Source organism: Linepithema humile, chromosome 1 (assembly GCF_040581485.1).
Source record: "Linepithema humile isolate Giens D197 chromosome 1, Lhum_UNIL_v1.0, whole genome shotgun sequence".
NCBI classification, from domain to species: domain Eukaryota; kingdom Metazoa; phylum Arthropoda; class Insecta; order Hymenoptera; family Formicidae; genus Linepithema; species Linepithema humile.
In genome coordinates, this window is record NC_090128.1 from 2311040 (window position 1) to 2329394 (window position 18355).

Here is an 18355-nt window from a genome sequence, read left to right on the forward strand (position 1 = left end):
TGTCGTAGTAACGTGATTTCTCGAAATTCTCGCCTATGTTTTTAAAATATCGAAATGTTTAGTTACAATGACGCAAAGACTCAATATTAGTGATTTAATATGTTCTCACGCTAGTAAATTATTAAATATACGCGAATATGTTATATAAACTAATGCGAACGACACACTATCGGATATTGCATAAAAAATAATATCGCAGTTGCCGCTTTTACAGCATCATTCATATTAGTACCAAGGTAACCGCTCCCTTCTATACGTCACTCGCGCGGCTCCACATAGCGCAATTTCCTCTTAAGCGTCTTTCATATGCGCTATTTTTTGCATATTCTATATTTACACAGATAAGCGTCGCCGCGAAATACATTCCGTATGTTATGCAGATGCAGTGATAACGTAACACGTATGTATTCGTGCGTCAATCTCTCTTTAAGTATATAAATAATGTATATTCGTTATTGCATATTTGTAATGCATAATTAAATCTTCGTATCGAGAAAACTGCGATTACACAAATTTCATGGAAAAAAAATGTGGAAGGGGGCACGCTCGCGATAAATCTCGACAGTGAGCACGCGTGATAGTGTACGGTCGGGATTAGGTCCTTTTCCTCACGGCTCCCTCGAGGGGACGATAACTCGTGTTAATTTGACAGTTAATTAGCGCCGATCGGATCGATCGTACGGCCCGCGTTGCACTTCCGCGATTAGCCTTTTTTTCCGTCGAAGCTGCCCGCTGCGTTTATTTTGCGACTTGCGACTCGTCATTAATTTCGCTCCGTTATGACAATCTGAGTGCGTTGTAAAGATAGATGCTTGATGTGTCACATCTGCATCAAGCTCATTGGCGGATTCCAAGAAAGACTATTTGAGAATGAAGTTCAGTTTTACTCAAGACTTCATCTATCACTATCGTCGCAGTTTATCATACATTTCGATAAAAAGTCGCCTAAGTTTTGCAAAAAAAAAAGATGAAGATTAAAATGTTAAAAGATAAATCTAAGAGATTGTGTCTACCTGTCGAGATAATTTTTACGTCTGTTAATGGACGATAAAAATTATCAACGCTCACAAAAGACGGGATGAAAGGAGATTTATTTCGATAAACGGTACTGTCAGCTAATACTCTCTAATTAATAAAGCTAAATCACCTTATCTCTCGGTCCGTCGGCGAATTTATCCGCTCGGCGGTGCACACGAGATTGCGAGATTTCCACGATACGGCGCGCACCGCACGAAACCGCGCGGCCGGCGCGTTATAGCAATCCTGAAAACTTCCGTCATCGCCCGCGGCGCGTATTAAGAATGTCGTTGATTAATCCCGCATCGCCTTTTTTCATTTTTACATTCTACTATCCTATAAATAAAGGACGCCGCTGGTGCCGCGGTGCAGCGGTGCTTGAACCGATGGGTGTGCGTCTCTCTATGCAGTTTTCTACAATGTTCCACCCCGCGTTCCGTCCCTCTTCCTTCTTCTCTGAGAAAGTACTTCAGCGACGAGAGAAAAGCAACGATTGCGGTCAGCATCATCGGAATTTCTGATCAGAGAAATTCCTAGGATACGAGAATGAATCAGCGTGAAGCGCCGTCAGAATCCGGGATGCGTTTATTAACCCTCGTGTCTCGCGTCAACCTTATTCAAAGTCGTAAATCTAATTCAATTATGATTCATCTCGCAAAGTTGCAAAATCTTGCAAAATCTTTCTCGCCGCGTATTCTTCTGTATTACCGGATTTATTTTAATCTATCTAATCTATACAATATATTAATATTTGTTTAAAATACTGCTGAATTAAAACAAAAATAAATATTCGTGTATTAAACTTCAAAACCAGCATTGAAATTCTTAAAGTGTCTAAGAATTAAAATAAAAAAGCAAAAATAAATTAAAAGGTATTTATGTCAGTTTCTTGTTCTAATAATGATATCATTCTAACGTTGTTCGGTTATAGTGATAAAAAATTATTAATCGTAATCAAAACTTGTCTGCAAAACCGGTAAATGCTATTTATTCTAATATCCACACTATGCGAACATGATAGTGAACATCTTTATTGTTTTATTCATCGGTCCGCCAATGCATTCACTGCCATGATCGACGTTAACAGATGATACCCATCACTCCGAAGATTAGCGTTGGCAATCCAACGATTATAAGCTTGTATCTTGCGATTTCGGAGCTTGAATTAATGGCGAATTTATGCCCGATGTTGTGAAGATTGTAATATTTATTTATTTATCTGACATATTTCTTAATTAAAACATTTTGACTATTTTACATATGTGAATATTTCGATTCGTCAAGTCTTGCTCCTCTGAGAAGATTATTAAGTCCAAATATGGATTTAATTTTTCTAACATCTAAGATAACGTTCTCTAATTCTTGAGAAACTACGTTAAATCATTATTTGTCAGACACTTTAATTATACATGAGATTAACAAACATAAGTTGAAAAAGAAACACGTTTGCATGATGTTTTGAATTACGACGCAAGGATAGAAAATTACTCGTTTCACACATTGTTCATTTCCTTAAGCAACTTTTCTACATCTGTTTTATAAGAATAATCATCTTAAACAGATTCTCGGAAAATTGTGCGAAAACTAGATAATTGTGGTTACAAAAAAACAGATTGATTTATCATTTCCTGACGTTAATTACGCGTAAAGTGGCGCATCGGGAGGTAGACTTGCATATCTTGCGAAAAATAAAATATTTGCCGCACAGTCGTTAACCGATGGTCATTTACAAATTGTCATTATTTCGCTCGGTGATTCAATGTTGACCTAACCCTGCTGGCCACCCAGAGGCGTTTGTCAAAAGTTCAATCCTTCAAATTGATTTACGATTGTTCTCATGAATGTATGCCAAACCGGTTCGAGCCTCAACGGCGCACTTAGTCGGCCTGAAAGTTGATAATTATCGATTCCGTGATTTATCTTCCCTTCTGCCGCTCGAGATTACGGCGATCCGCGGTCGAACGAAAAATCCCTAATCAGTACGCACTTGTCGCTGAACAAACGACGAGGGGGGGGCGCGAGATGAAATCGCAGCCCGCGATCTCGGCGCGGGTTCGATATACAAAATAGTCCTCCGATGATCCACGGATCTCGCGTACACGGGATCTTCCCTTCGGCGGACGGATCGCGCGGCTATTTCTGATCACCCTGTACATCCGTGTTTTTATTCGAGCGCACTTCTCTACCTGCGCGCGCTCATGTTTTTATTCGTTGCGCGCACGTAGAGCCGGTCCACGTGCAACGGGCTCTTGCATACGTGCGCTTGTACGCCGCGGACGGTAATGAACCGGGCTGCTAGCTCACGCGCGCCTGTGTGCGAAGGCAGCCAGCGCCCGTCACAGGGGATTCGTATATGTAAAAACACGTGTACGTATGTGTACACACACGTACGCGGCGAAACGTGCGAGACGGTGCACACGTAGACGCGATACAAGACGAGGCTCCAGGCGCGGTCAGATTAATGAAACTCATGCGAGCAGCGGTTCTCAGTTCGCATTGTCCGAAGGGGACAAACATTCGCGACATGTTCTTCTTCGATTTTGAGGAGCTTCTGCTAAGACCTCCTGCATTGTGCATCTTGGAATAAGAAAGCAATTTTATATATTATGTTTTTCGCGTTAGGTTTTGAGGAAGCAATTTTTAGAAGCTTTCGATGCCGCAATTTGCGACATCGGAGAAATTGTGATAGGTTTTTCCGCAGAATATTATTTACTTTTCCAACGTTTGAAGAAAGTTGAAGCGCGAAACAAATGGCACTTTAGATTCCACGCGTTTCGAACTCTGCAGCGAAAACGATTTCGCAAACGACTCATACAGTTATATCGCATGCACCAATTTTGCGATGAGACTTTCGTGCATCATGTAAACAGACGTCGGTCGACGGATGCTCGCGCGATCGCGTGGAAACCATCGTGGTCGTTACAAATCTGCACACTGTGAGCGGTAAACACACGCTGCGCGCCGCGCGAAAACGGGCGAAAGGACGCCGCGCGCCTCGTAGACGTCCATTATTGTCCCGCGCATCCATTCTCGATGATGTGTTACGTGCAAACGCGCCGCTTTATCTCGCCCGAAACGGGCAGGTAATTGTAATTCGAACTCGCCCAAGAGACCGCCGTTACACGCGTGGGGCGTAAATCACACCGCGAGGATGGTCCGGGAACGTCATTATCCTGCCTGCTTCCCCGTGAAAACGTTTCGGCGAAACGCCCGTGGCGCTGTTTTTGCAGCGAGCGATCCAGCATTTTCTTACGCGTCACGAAAAGCTGCGGGTGCAGCGATGCAACAGCGTTTGAAAAATTGCACACGGAAAATTGCGATAAGTAGAAAAGGAATTACACCGTCGTCGTCGCGATTTGAAACTCAGATGCGATTAAAAGTTGCCCGCGTCGCAATGTTTCTAGAAAATTATATCAATTAATACTCGCATTATGCTTTTATTTTTAGAAGCTTCTCGAGAATATCTTTAATTGTACGGCGTTTCTGCGATTTTCCGGCACCTCGAACGGGATCGTCTACAGCTACTTTCAGCTTTACTTTCGTTCCCATACTTGCATCGATTTCGATACGAAGATTCTGTTTTGCTGCGCTATCTAAGCGATTCGACTTTTTTCAATTCCGGTAATCCTCTCTTACCGGCGTAAACTTCTACTAGCGTACGAATATTGATGCCCCAGCAACCATAACTGTATACTTTCACGTGGCCGCCGACTTTAATCGGGAGGTACTTAACCGAACCGCGGTATAGAATTATAACCGATACCTCCTATTCCCATACTCGATGCTCGCTTGGAGAGTTTCCCACGACTTTGGTCTCTGTTACTTCTGTTTCTGCCCGACGTTTCCTAACGGGAGACAGTCGAGCGAGAGAGAGGTACGAATTTTCGAATTCATCTGAACCGGGTCGACGAAGCGCCGGAAGCGTGAATTTCACCGAGCAGCAACGAATTTCCATTGCCGCGTCCTGTCATCGGACTTTGCGAAAAATTATTCGCTCTTGCTATTTGTAGATGAGATTAATCTTTTGCGTGCATTTTGGCTGGAAAAAGTGCATCGAAAAATTCGTACATTATGCCGACGGTCGGGAAATTAAACTTCTTCAAGTCTTTATGGAAAATCGATATGTTACACATCGAAAAACTGACGTGAAACTAAAATTTATGACGCGTTACTTTAGATCGAGAGACTGTTTTGCAAAATTTTAGTGCTCGCTGTTTAGCGTTTCGCCAACTTTGAATAGTTATCTGAGTTCGCAATGCATGACAGTTCACTTTTAACACCGTTTCCCTTTTATCGCGTCTCGTCGTGACTTATCGGAGCGCACCTCGACGATACTTTCTAGCGACGACATTACATTGTCGTAATGCTCGCTGCGTAATTATTACTTGTACTAGTGGTTATTACTTTTAGTTGGGTAATCTCGGCGACAATTAGTCATTACGAATACTGGCGTTTTACGTGCCATCGTGAGTACTGCTTGTGCCTTCCCGCGATCGGCTGCAATTAGACTGAATTTACGTCTACGATGATCGATCAATCTCTAAAGTCTATATAATTCTAATAGTACTTATTTACCTACACATCAACTATCGATTATATAACAAGAGAATTTTTACTTGAAAGAAGTTTGGAATCTAAAATTCTTCTCAAAGAAAAATCAAATTCAAAATTTGGATTTAAAATCCATCTTTGAAAATTGCAAAAAAGAATCGATGATTTATATATTTTTAATTTGAATCTGCTTGTGTGAAACATGAGCTTCACAGAAACTGCAATTCTTGTAATATTAATTCGATACAATAACATATGAAGGAAACGACTATTCTAACGCGAAAGATCCAAGCGATCGAAATCGCGATCGAGCGCATCCTGTCTTTCCCCTCCGCTTGCATTTTTCCCGCAATCCTAGCTGGCGATCCGGACGAATTGCAAGCGTGCACGCGAGCCGCTACAAAAGCGCAGGAGGATGAAGCCACGTGGAACGCCCTCGATCAAGGGGGGTCTCTTGCATCAACGGGGGGACGGGTTCTGCACTCTGAATTCTCTTAAGTCAGTCGGGCTTAACTGAGTTAAGACGCTGTTAGAGAGCCGGCTAGAGAGAGGGTGTTAACCTTTCGAGCCAGCTCACCTGCGTTAGCCGCTCACGCCGGTCTCTCCCGACGCGTACGCCGTCGTTTTCCGTAACGTTTCAATTTGACACGCGCGAGTCCCGCATCGCCTGCTTCCTCGTTGTCCGCGCCGCCGGAAAACGCCGGCATCGTGAATCGCCGAATTTTTTGCATACCCCGATCACTTTGATCGGCATGCGAGTCGGAGCGTCGTTCTCTCTCCGCGGCGGGATAAGCTACCGCGTCGAATAATCAAATGACTGAACATTACCGAACGGATCGCGCATCTGACGCGAGACGAAATATCGTGACGCGAGGAGAAGACGCGCAGGACTATTAATTCTATCGAGTATTAGCGGGAAGCATTTCGTCACGCCTGTAGGACTGAGACTGGCGGAATTCTCACGCGTGAAATTCACTCGCCACTTAACTCCGAAACGCAAAACGGAGAGGTCGGGTGATATTTTGCGAAATTGAGGGTAGAGTAATGAATATGATTTATAGGAATGTACAAGAGAGTTTCGTCTAGCGTTTCATTATTTCGGCTGGAAGAAAGCGTTTGTTCCTAGCGTTTTCCGTGATCACTCGTCTACAATGATTCCAACCGAAGCGAACCGCCACCCTTTAATCGTCTTCTAATGATTGGCTCTTTATGCGCACGTCGGAATTCGAATACGCTCGCGTGCGCACGCTATTTTGCGGCAATTGACAGGTTCTTAGATAGAGGCTTTCGATAACATTAACGGACCCGTGTTTCTCTCTGCCCGCCTGCGCACGAAGATCGATTAACGTGCTGCGACCGACGATGAAAACGATGATATTCCGATGAATTTGACGGAGTAACGTTCGGCGTACACGCGTGTCTCCTCGTATATTGCAAATATGATGATTCATTGCCCGAAGAGTCGCCTTTTCGCCTTTCGAAGGATTCTCATCGCAAATGCATTGCGTTATAAATACCTGAGATAGTTTTCAATTTTGTAATAATTGCGTAAGAAATTCATATCAGCATATACTTCGTCGAATGCGAAGTAAACACAATCTAAATTTTACTTAAAGACAAATATAACTTGTAAGAAAATTGTTAGTGCTTCAAAATCTTTGCGAGGGAAAGGCCGACTCTAAATTTTATAACGAATCACTCTTTGCTCGATAAGCAAAATGTTGGCAGTGTTTGCAAAGATTGACATTCGCAAACTTGTGAACATTGCTAATATTTGGCTATGTAATCATTTTCTATTAATACCAACACATTTTGTAGAAATTATCGACCATTAGTCATCACAACTTCTTGGAATAGTTAGCTTCATGCTGTCTTTCTCGATTGCGGATTTTAATATCTGTATCTTAAAGACGTAGGATATTTTTAGGACGTTTTAAAACTGTTAGATTTAAGACGTCTTTAGGACGTCTCAAAAATGTCAGATTTATATATTTATTCCATATCTCTTATATACTCTATTCTATGTATATCATATTATATTCCATAAGCACGCGATAAGATTTCCAGTCTCGAAAAGATCGGCCGGAATGTTCGAGCCATCGGTTATCGGCAAGTAATTTACATTATTCGCGGCTGAATAGTACGGAATTTTACGCGCGATGCGCGGAATCTCGTGTGCCGGTTTCCACGTCCCGCATTTCGCATATCAAGGGACTCTACCTCGGACTAGGTTAATCCGGTTGGTTACGGAGAATGGAGGCGCGGAGAGAACACGCGCGAGCGAGAAAGACTTATTCCAGGAGGCGCACACGGGAGAGGAGCTTCTTCGCCGTGTATATAGCGTTGGGGCATGCGAAACGAACGGCTGTGTATCCGCGCATAAATGTGTCCCTTGGAGAACCGAGAATGGTGAATGTACACGTTGTATGACCGTACTCGGGTTCAAGCACTAGATTCTAACAGCCAGAATAAACCGCCGTATACTATGCTAATTGTTTCCGCCAAACAAGGCAAAACTAGAGTTTCGTTAGATCGAAAGACTATCTGAAGGATGAAATTTATTTCCGCGCGAGATTCCATTTCACCATCGTTACACTTATTCATCTTGATAAATGTCTTTAATTGATGAAATACTGGTTTCCGATGAGAAATGTTCCCTTTAAGAATTTTTTTTTTTTATCAGTTTCATCGATTATTTCATTTTCGATAGAAAATTTGACGTCCCGATTGTTCGCGGTGCAACGAATATCGCACGTGACGATAGTGCATTTTGAATTGAATATTTGATATCGCGGAGTTTATGGCATTTGATCGTTTGACTGGAAACTTGGCTCGCTCGAGTGGCCTTGTTTCTGGTACATAAACAGCGGTACGTAAACTAGGCACGTAAAGTGGGACGTAGCGCAATTGCAACTTTAATTATTCACTCGCCTGTGAATTTCGCCGTTTAAGCCGCTACTTTTTGAGCGCTGCGATACACCTGCGCGATGCACAAGTTGCAAGTGCATACCGTATATAGCGAGCCGCGTTTACACTATCTTAAGTGCAAGGCTCGCTCCGGGAGTTACCGCAAGAGTCCGTATCGTGTGCATTAATCTTTATTGTATAAACTTCGCGTACCTATAATTTCACGTTGCAATTTGCCGCGTGAAGATACATAAGTATAATCATGTCTGGCACTTCGCGATATTCCGCAACATGTGCATTATCTACTTACTTTGTACACTTGTACTTTTAGAACGAGGCAGATAAAATCGTCCCTGTTTGATCATACACGTCTAAAACAATATTTCTATATGGCCATCAATTTGATTTCCGCGATATTTTAATATACACATATTTCGTATCGCTGCGCGATTAGATATAGTTCTCAGCTTTTCGATTTCGGTATCCAGTTGATAGCGATATGATTCTCACGTCGATAAAAAGTATCTGCTATTTCACAGATTTATTTATTATTACATTAACAAATGGAAATAAAACTTTATCAACTAAGTTTTTCGATACAGGCGAGTCAGCAAAATCATAAAGAACTTCTCGCGAATTTCACATATAAATGATTTCATTTTCACAAATTTTTTTACAAAATTCACCAATATTCGCTTTTCTCGCATAATCAGTAATTTTTTTTTACGATCATACTGGAACATTTCTCTCGTAAAGATCATCTAACGCGAGGTATTAAGCATTGCCATTGTGTCGCGAGTTAACGGGCTGCGTCGAAGAGCGCTCGATAGAGATCGTCGATTCCGCGTTTCGACACGCCTTAGCGACGATTTTCATTTCTCGTCGACGGACAAACGAGTTAGCCGTCGCGCTCGAAAGTCGCGCGAGTTCATCCATCCCGCGAGGTATAGAAATCCGCACCCACGCGCGATTTCAAACGCGCACTGGATCCTCGAGACTCTATACTATGTACATATATAATATATATATACAATATATATATATATACATGCACATACATCGAGGACGTACATACACACACACGCCCGGCTTCTGCGTACTTGTGTGCACGAGCGCTGGATATACGCGCGTATGCACAGTGCGGGCATTTGTGTGGAAGACCTGGCAACTGGACTCCCCCCCGGGGGCCCACATAAATCAGAAACTCAGGTTCAGGCCTAGCCCGAAGCGCGGCCAGGCCAGAAATTTAGATGCACCGGGTGTCCCCGAAGTAATTTCCCCGCGAAGAGAGTGAGAGGTCTGCGGAATTGGAAATTAGGACGAGGGGGGACGCTTATCCCGTTTGCCCGCATCCCGCGTTTCGGACGATAATTTTAACGCGCTCTCCCGTCGCCGCTCGTAAATCAGCCGTTGGGTTAGGCACACCCGATAGAATCGCATTAGCAGCGGCGATACTGCTAATTTTTTTCTTACGTATCTCGCTATTTGCGTGCGCCAGCGATCGCTGGCTGCATGCTAATTAGCAATCCGCCGTTTTAATCCCTTTGATAGTAACAATTTATTTTATCTAAATAGCTCTTGCAGCTATTCGGAATATGATTAAGAATTGTCGTAAAGGATTGAGAGAAAATCTCATTGCAGTATCGTTTGTGAATTGATGTAATCGTTGCTCCAGTTGAAAATCGTGTTATGCTAAAGTGAGAGTTGGCACGCTTCTGCACGCGGTATCTTTATTTTCTTTGTAATGCAGAATGGGATTATTCGTCGAACATGTCTAACCATTCTCACATTTCGTTCCGTTTTCCGCGCAATTTCGCTCTCATCCGCGTTTTATGCCCGGCATTCCGTAATTTTATTCTAACCACAGATCGCGATATCGAGAGATGTTCGATACTCGACGGTAATCTCTATCTCGATTTCACGCGGCGTTGATCGGCGAACGAGAGAAAGAGCGTCGCGAATTTAACACCGTAATAAAAGAGAAGTAGCTCTTTGAAGCGTGTCGAAAGACACTTCCACGTGATGGTCGACGATGCGCTCAATCGAGTCGATATTTGCAAATTCTAATAACTGTAGATTAGCAAACAGTCGATCTTTTTTTTATTCATAAGAAAAGTTATCTCAACATTTTCTATAAATTTCTTTTCTCATTTTTTTTTCAATAAAATTAATTAAATCGATCAGCAAGAAAAAGGTAAGAAAGAATAAATTATTTGATTCGAAAGAAAATTTTAGTATTCTCTGAATTAATATATTATTTCCTAATGCTCGGGCGATATCTCGTTGCAGACGAGTTCCGCGAACGCGCAACATCTCCGAAAGATAAATACATTCGCAGAATAAATTCCATATGGAAAGAAAATGACAGACGCATTTTGCCATATTGCACCGCCGCGTTCTCGCTGCCCATCCTCTCTCGAACGCGGATACCGTTACATTATCGTCGGTATTGCCAATAAATGCAATTGTCTCGGCTCGTGACTTCGTTGCCCCAACGTTAATTCCTACCGAAGTACATACCTACCGGAAACAATCTTTATTTTCTCTTGTGATCATCATTGTGGCGCCGCAATGGAACTTCGATCAAGCTCGCGCCGAGAATCGACCAAGACTGCATTTTTATTCGAGAATTTCTTCAGCTTTAGTAATAAATTCTTCAGTAATTAGTGATATTAAGAGAGATTATCTTTATCAGAAATGTTATTTTGTGACACTCAGTCTGAAAATCAGATAAGATATCGATATTTATCTACAATTTTCACTATCTATTATTTTATCGTTTATCTGCGTGTTAAAAATAAAATGAATGTCTGCGATAATATCTGCAAAATCTCCAAACTCTAGATTTTTATTTAATTATTTTAAAAAGATACATGTTCGTCATACTGTACGCTGTTCACCGGTCTCGTTCTCTGAACCTCGCAGCCGCTGTAAAGTTAAACACCCATCGATGTCTACACGACTGCATCCATAATACTTGTGATGTATCTAGGCAAAAACTCGGTCATTTAATGCCCTCACTTGCGAGCGACTCAGCAAGTATGATTAAGAGCGAACCTCCGCAAGACTAGCATTATCCGACAGGATATTCTTGGAAAAGAGCAGACAGAATCGAAAGGGGGTAGGCTCGACTTTTTCATCGCCGCGTGCACTACTTTCGATTTCGACCGGCGGCTCACGCGCGCGCGTACGCGCGCGCGCGCGCGCGCGCGAGCACTCATCGGCGGGACGTGAGAAAAAGGGAAGGAGAGAAAAAATAAAAACGCGGACGACCCGGAAGGCCATCTCATCTTCCGCGAATTTGCCGGGCCACTGACTCCTCCGTCCATTGCATAACGTCGGTGGACGACGTCGCGGCGAATGAGAGCCACTGAATATCGTGGTGTACCGGTTGTTCCACTCGTGGAATGCGGACCGACGCGTTGTGTGCGTGTCCCTGTCCCTGTGTGCGTGCTGTACTGTGCACACACACACACACACACGCGCGCGCAGTACTGCAAACGATTCCTGCGGCGCTCGCGCCCGAATTACCCATCTGAATCTCATGCAAGTGTCTTTTATTTAGCCCATTAAGATCTTATTTGTCGCGTTATGTCTTTTTTTTGTCTCTCGGAAAATTTTGTTATGAATCAATTATTTTTAGCGATAAATGCTTTTCCCCGTACTAGATAATTTCATTTTCGTGTCACGTGTGCGTTGCAATTAGAAATATAGACGTAAAGCCTACAGCATTATTACGTCGCTGATATGAGCGAAAGCGACAGCCGCGTGTGCAATAAGTGTGGCATCTTTCATGCGTGTGCGCCGTACATATTGTTATTATTATTGTTTACAAGCGGTGATACATCTCTGCGCGTTGCGCGACGCCCGATACGTTCGCGCTAAGAAAGCATTGTTTGCATTTCATTTTCTATGCGTCTTTGCGTAACTGCAATATTGCAGTCACTGTCATGCACGCGGGTCGCCAGCCGCGAGGCAGTCTTTAGTTCCTAACAACAGAAACACGCCACATCGGCAATGACACGAGCAAAAACGTCAAGGCGAATTTCTCAACGAAGAAACAGGAATGATTAATAAAAGTTCAATTCAACGTCACGAAAATGAGAAAAGGATATAACGAAGTGTCTCGGAGGCATTTCCATAGAATTCCGCACAATTCCGATCTCCTTGCGTGCATCATGAGCCCGACAACCGGTCTCCGATTACGGCCGCACAGAACGACGCTTCTATTATCTCGTTCGTAGCGCTCGCGTGAATTTTCCTGCACGCATTAATCAGCGGTAATGTCGCAATTCATCTTATGACTAGGATTTTTCTTTCCGATCGATCGCGCCGCTCGGGTATTCTCTTAATAGACACATTAACTTTGTGCCGGTAATCGACGATGGAAATTAAATCTTATGTTCCACTTATAAATCACCCGGGGAACGTGTCCTCGGGCGCTAAAATAAAGGACGCGATTATTCATCCGATCGGGCTCGGGCAAGAAGTATTGACTGCCGCAGTTAATCGATGAGTCGCGCATGGAGCACTCGCGAACGCGTCCCGCAAGCTTTAATTGATTCGCTCGAATTATCACGTCCAGCAGCGTCATCTTGGTAAAAAGTGTAGCGTATTTTTTTCCACTTGACGGAGAAATCTTCACGTTTTTTTATAATCGAAAGTATTAGGAATCTTAATCATTGATTTAAAGATTTTTATAATGTACTAAAATTGAAACAAGATTCGTATTCTTTTTATAATCTTGTTATTAAATTTTTTTATCATTATGTATAACGTGCTTTGCTTATTTTTCATTCACTTGCGGGATTTTAATCCGGAACTTCTGTTTTTTTTTTAATACAATTTTGTCATCCGGTTTTTCCGCTAGTAATCTACAAGCTGCTTTCGTGTCATCGGAATCGTCAGATTTCGATCATGGCTCAAAAATTATTTTCTCTACAATAATTTCTATGTGAAACGGTGAACGGTGGAATGACGGTATTACTTGTCCGTAGCCGCTTACAAACAATCGGAGGAAGTCGTATCTCATAAATATTACGGCAGTGAGGCCAGACAGTCGGTTGCGGCCACTGTATGCAAATTCGACTGTTACATCGTTCTGCTGCCCCTCGTTTTGCCTTTGCGTTCGAGCACCCGGTATGAGCAGCCCTGTATTGTATTACTGTCCAAGATCTTAGATTTCCAAATTTTTCTTCATTTTTTTTTTCCTTGAATGTTGATTTGTTGAATCAAAGATCGAAACAAAATGTACAAAATAAATTGAACTCTAAAGAAACGAATAGTTTCACCAGGTGCGCGAGTGTGAAGCGACGTAAAACGATAGATTTAAATAATTTCGGTTCGCCATAGAAATGAAATTTCCAAGTAGCTAAATAAAAGAATAAGCAATGCGTTCGATGCAGCTTGCGATTTTTGACTCGCGATTATCTTAAATTTACGATTTCTTCGACGTGCGAAAGATAAAAGAAATTTAATTGGCACATTCAGACGAGAGCTTTCGTCGTCAACGGTTTCTCAATATCTTTGAATCTTGTTACGATTTTTATTTCCAAATATATTCCGCTTAATTAAATAAATATACGCAAATTAAATCACTTTTGCACTTTTGCACCTGTCGACATTTAAGGCAGCTGCACTTTGCAGCTTTTAGATATAAAATTCTAAATCTCTAATCCTTGTGACCCTTAAAATTGTTGATTTCTCAAGTTACAGCGACGAAGAACCGACGGAGCTTTCGTAACTAATATAATAAATGTCACGATAAAATATGTTCGGTCGTTAAATATATAAATAGTGTATAAGTGTATTATCAATACACGTGTGCGCGTCGAACTGTAAAAGTATCTAAGGAATTATTCATCGCCGACGTTTTTCGTATATAATCACTACGTGATAGTCAGATTTCAGATAAATAATATACGATCCCGCTTATCTCCACCACGTTCACGTGACCCCCATAATTGCGTTATTCGTCAAAGTTCTCGGTTACAATCTTCATTGCGCGTTTCTACTTATATACACCATTCTGCGCGTTTCATTATCAAATTGTTGATATATTATTAATTCATTACGTTACGAATAAAGATTTATTTTACACTTAGAATAGAGAAGTCTGTATAATGTGCAACAAAAATATATATTCTGCAACCGGATCTTTTTTATCTGACACATTTGTTCCTTTCGCAGCATCCACGCGAGACACGCGGTAGCGGCGCAACGGACGCGCGGCCGAAGAAGCGGAACTACCCGTTGACGATGGCGGCGGGAACGTGCCAATTGGCCTGAGGGGACAGTATCCGCAGAAATCCGCAAGGTGAGTCCTTCCTCTCTGGTTTCCCTGCACTTAGACCCGTTCGAGCTCCGACCCGCTCGCGTCGTCATTAAGATTTCAAGAGATATGGAAAATAAATTAAGCGGATAAGCGGACGGAAACCGGTGGGCCGGGCTCCGAGATAAATCGAATGGCGGAAGACGAAGGCCTACGAGAGATAAAGCACGAAGGGAGGGGAGAGGGCAAGCTACGTTTTTCAGGACTGTCCGGTGAGCTAGTCTCGCCTTCCAGCCGATAAATTCTAACAGCGAACGATAAGTCCGGCAATGCCATTTCTGCAAAGGCAGCATTCCATTTTCGCAATTTCGATATAAGCCGACGGAGCTTTCTCCGACTTCTTCGCGAGCAACTTTGGAGCTCTTGATGTGTTGTCAATCTCGTGCGATCCAACTTTAAAGAAATGGCAATACTGCTTCAGTGAGGACGTGCGGAGGAATGGAGAGAAAGAGAAAAAGCACGCTCCGGCTTTTGCGATTAAGATGTGCGACGAGGCGCCCATGAATTTCGCCCCGATACATATCTAATCCGGCATTGTCGCCGTCGATAATCTCGCCCTTTTTTGCAAGACGCGCGCCGGCCGCGCCGAATGGAGACGTTAATCTTCAAGCACTCGTGCAGAAAAAGATGCAGAGATATGTGCGTTAACGACGACTATCTTCTTCCCAGGCGGATTTAATATTAAATCTCCTCGCGAATCTTAGGGATTTAACAATTTTTTTCCTACCTTCGTGTTTTGCGCGTTCTTTCATTCCTATAAAAAAAAAAAAATACAAATGAGGAAAGAACGACTCGGAGCAAATTTACTCGACGTGAATTGTATTTAAAGATTCTAGCTGCTAATCTAGCTTCGTATAATGACCGATCATTATATTATTATCAGAGTTCTCGAATAATAATAACTCTTACATTTACTTTTAAATCTGCGCGAGTGCGTTTAATGAAGATATAAAAAAATATGTTATTTCCATAATGACAGCGATTAGCGAATCCCGCTAAACTGCATTGAAATCGTAAAAATCGAGAAAAAATTTTCCGCCCAAGTATATCGCGAAACTGCGGATTTATTAAATGCACGGGACGTTAATCAAACATGAATAACTGAATAATAACTGATCATTGAGTATCTTAACATTCGTGCACGAAGTGAGTGATTACGTCGGAACAGTCCTTTGTTGGATTCGCGCGAAACACAAGTGAAGCTGATAATTGCAGATTTTAATTAAACGAGGCAATGTTTTTCTTCAATATGCTTTGGGAATTGAATATCAAATAAAAATTCAACGCCAGCTGTCGTATTTAAAAAAGCGTACGATATTAATGCAAATATACGCGTAATACATTTAAATATAAATATAATTTAAATGAAAATTATTTTTCCTGCGTTTGTAAAGTTGAATTATACCGACTCGGGCACACTTTCGCGAAATATAATTAACTACATCTTCCTGTGTTAATTTAAAACCGATTTATTTGAACGTTAAATTATGTAGATGAGCGGCAGAATGTTTCATTATATATTTTCCAAGCAACTGAGAATTACTGTTATCAATTAATATCGAGAAGGGCAAACTGAATCATGCGCACACGTGTCATCCACCTGTTTGAATGCGTCTGAGTTCTATGTAATCCTACCAACACGATAAAAAGATTTCAAAAAAATCTCACGGTTCTTCGACCATCGACCACTGTAACCTTCCACGATATGTGCATAGGTCTCGTTTATCGCGAGGCCGTAACTTATGCGTCACCCGTTATCTGGGCGCGCTTATTATGCATGTTATCGTCTCCCCCTTCGACGAAGGGAGAGCCATAAATTTAATAGTCCCTAGTGTGCGGAGGAGGCTTCCTTCGGCATGAAAATCTCCGAATCGACCCTCCGACTCAATTTCTGGCTTTCTCGATCTTCTTTTCTTACTCTTCACACGCCAATATCTTTTAAATTTATATTACACATGATGTATCTTCGTATTCATCGGTACAATTTTCCGAAAATTGTTACATATTGACAATAAAAAAAGATTCGAGGGAATAAAAGATGTTTGAGCCAATAGATTCTTCTACAAGATAGTTAATTTTTCGAACTGTACCTATTATTATATAAAAATGGAAGATCTGTTAAACACGAAATTAATTCGGAATATTGCCTTCGATTTTATTCGCGGCGTTTCTTTCTTCTGACCGATATTTTCGACTGTTGCGAAATATCTCATCCAGAATTAATTTAATTGCACATCGAACAACTCGTTCGCTTTTTGTCAAAATTATTGTTCGCGATGAAAATTATGTTTCACGATAAATGGACAAACTGACGATAATTTTGAGCGAACGATATATGTGACAGCTCGTCGGCAAAACTATCATGGCCCATTATTTGCATCGCGGAGCAGTCCAGCCTGACAGTGGAAAATTTCGCCTCGATCTCATACTGCGGAAAGGAAAACAGATAAATTACATCGCGAACTGCGACGGCGGCGGCGTTGTGTTTACGCGAAACAAGAGAAAGAAATAAGAAGTCGACCGAGGAATCGAATCGCCTATAGCGATAACTGCCGATGTCGGGCAACGGGCTCTACGTCATCTGTCAGATCGTCTTATCATCGGATTTCTCGGCTGTTGTGTGCGGCGGATTTTTCACGCCTCACGCATTTCCGGTTCGGTGATCGCGATTTCCCAACCTTTTATTGCCGTTTTATTTGACGCGATTCGCCCTAATTCGATCAAGTAAACTGTCAAGATATCTTCAAACACTCATAATGCATATACGTATGTATGTATTAGCATAATGATTCAATTTATTTGTATACAGAATGTTTCGGGATATTCTGTCAGCTGTTGATTTTTTGAGATTTTATAAACCTATTAATAGCATTCTTTAATTTTTGCGTCAAAAATCAAGTCGCAGCATGTGAAAAAGTCGCTGGAATCAAACCGATCGAACAGTTTTGAACATTTCGACAAAGCAGAAACATTCTGTATAGCAAAATAAGACACCAGTAAAAACTTGCTTGTCTTTTTGCGAGTCACGTATTGCATGTCGTAAATCGATGCTGATTGACCAATAAAACCGTGGTGGCCGCACCGATTGGCTGGCGTCGCCCACGTGTACTGATAATAGACACATGCGTTTTTCTAATTACCTGCACTCACATCGCTCTAATCGTTCGTTATGAGCCTGAATTCGCTCAGTTTCTCTCGTCGTTTTTCTTCGTCTCTGAAATGAATGGCAAAAACGATTTGTTAATTAAACTAATAGTGCGATTTTCAATTAAACTAATGAATTAGTGAAATTATGCCACGAGTAATTAATTGCGTAAATAAATGAATGATCGCAGAGTTACAAAATATTTTTAGCCTGTACAGCTGGTTTGACTGCGCGACTCTTCAAAAAATTGATGCGCTATGCCAGTTATATATTCATTCTTTCAGTCGCTCGAATGAATCAGTTGCGAAGATCAGGAACATTCTTCCTTTTTCGAGGAATGCAAGTAGTCAATAAAATGACGCAGGAGAGACAGGGGTCCATTGATGCTGGGCATGTGCCCATCG

At 42.0% G+C, this 18355-nt stretch overlaps 2 protein-coding genes across 3 annotated transcripts in view; one reads left to right on the forward strand and one right to left on the reverse strand.

Annotated features, from left to right (window-relative positions):
• Nucleotides 1–18355, reverse strand: part of LOC105674446 (zinc finger protein 383-like) — a 132168-nt gene that overhangs the window by 16533 nt on the left and 97280 nt on the right. The window lies entirely within an intron of this gene.
• Nucleotides 1–18355, forward strand: part of Ntan1 (N-terminal amidohydrolase 1) — a 43177-nt gene that overhangs the window by 4965 nt on the left and 19857 nt on the right. The window contains exon 2 of the mRNA XM_012370743.2: nt 14665–14791. The gene's annotated coding sequence lies outside the window, so the exon portion shown is untranslated. The remainder of the gene's footprint in view (nt 1–14664; nt 14792–18355) is intronic.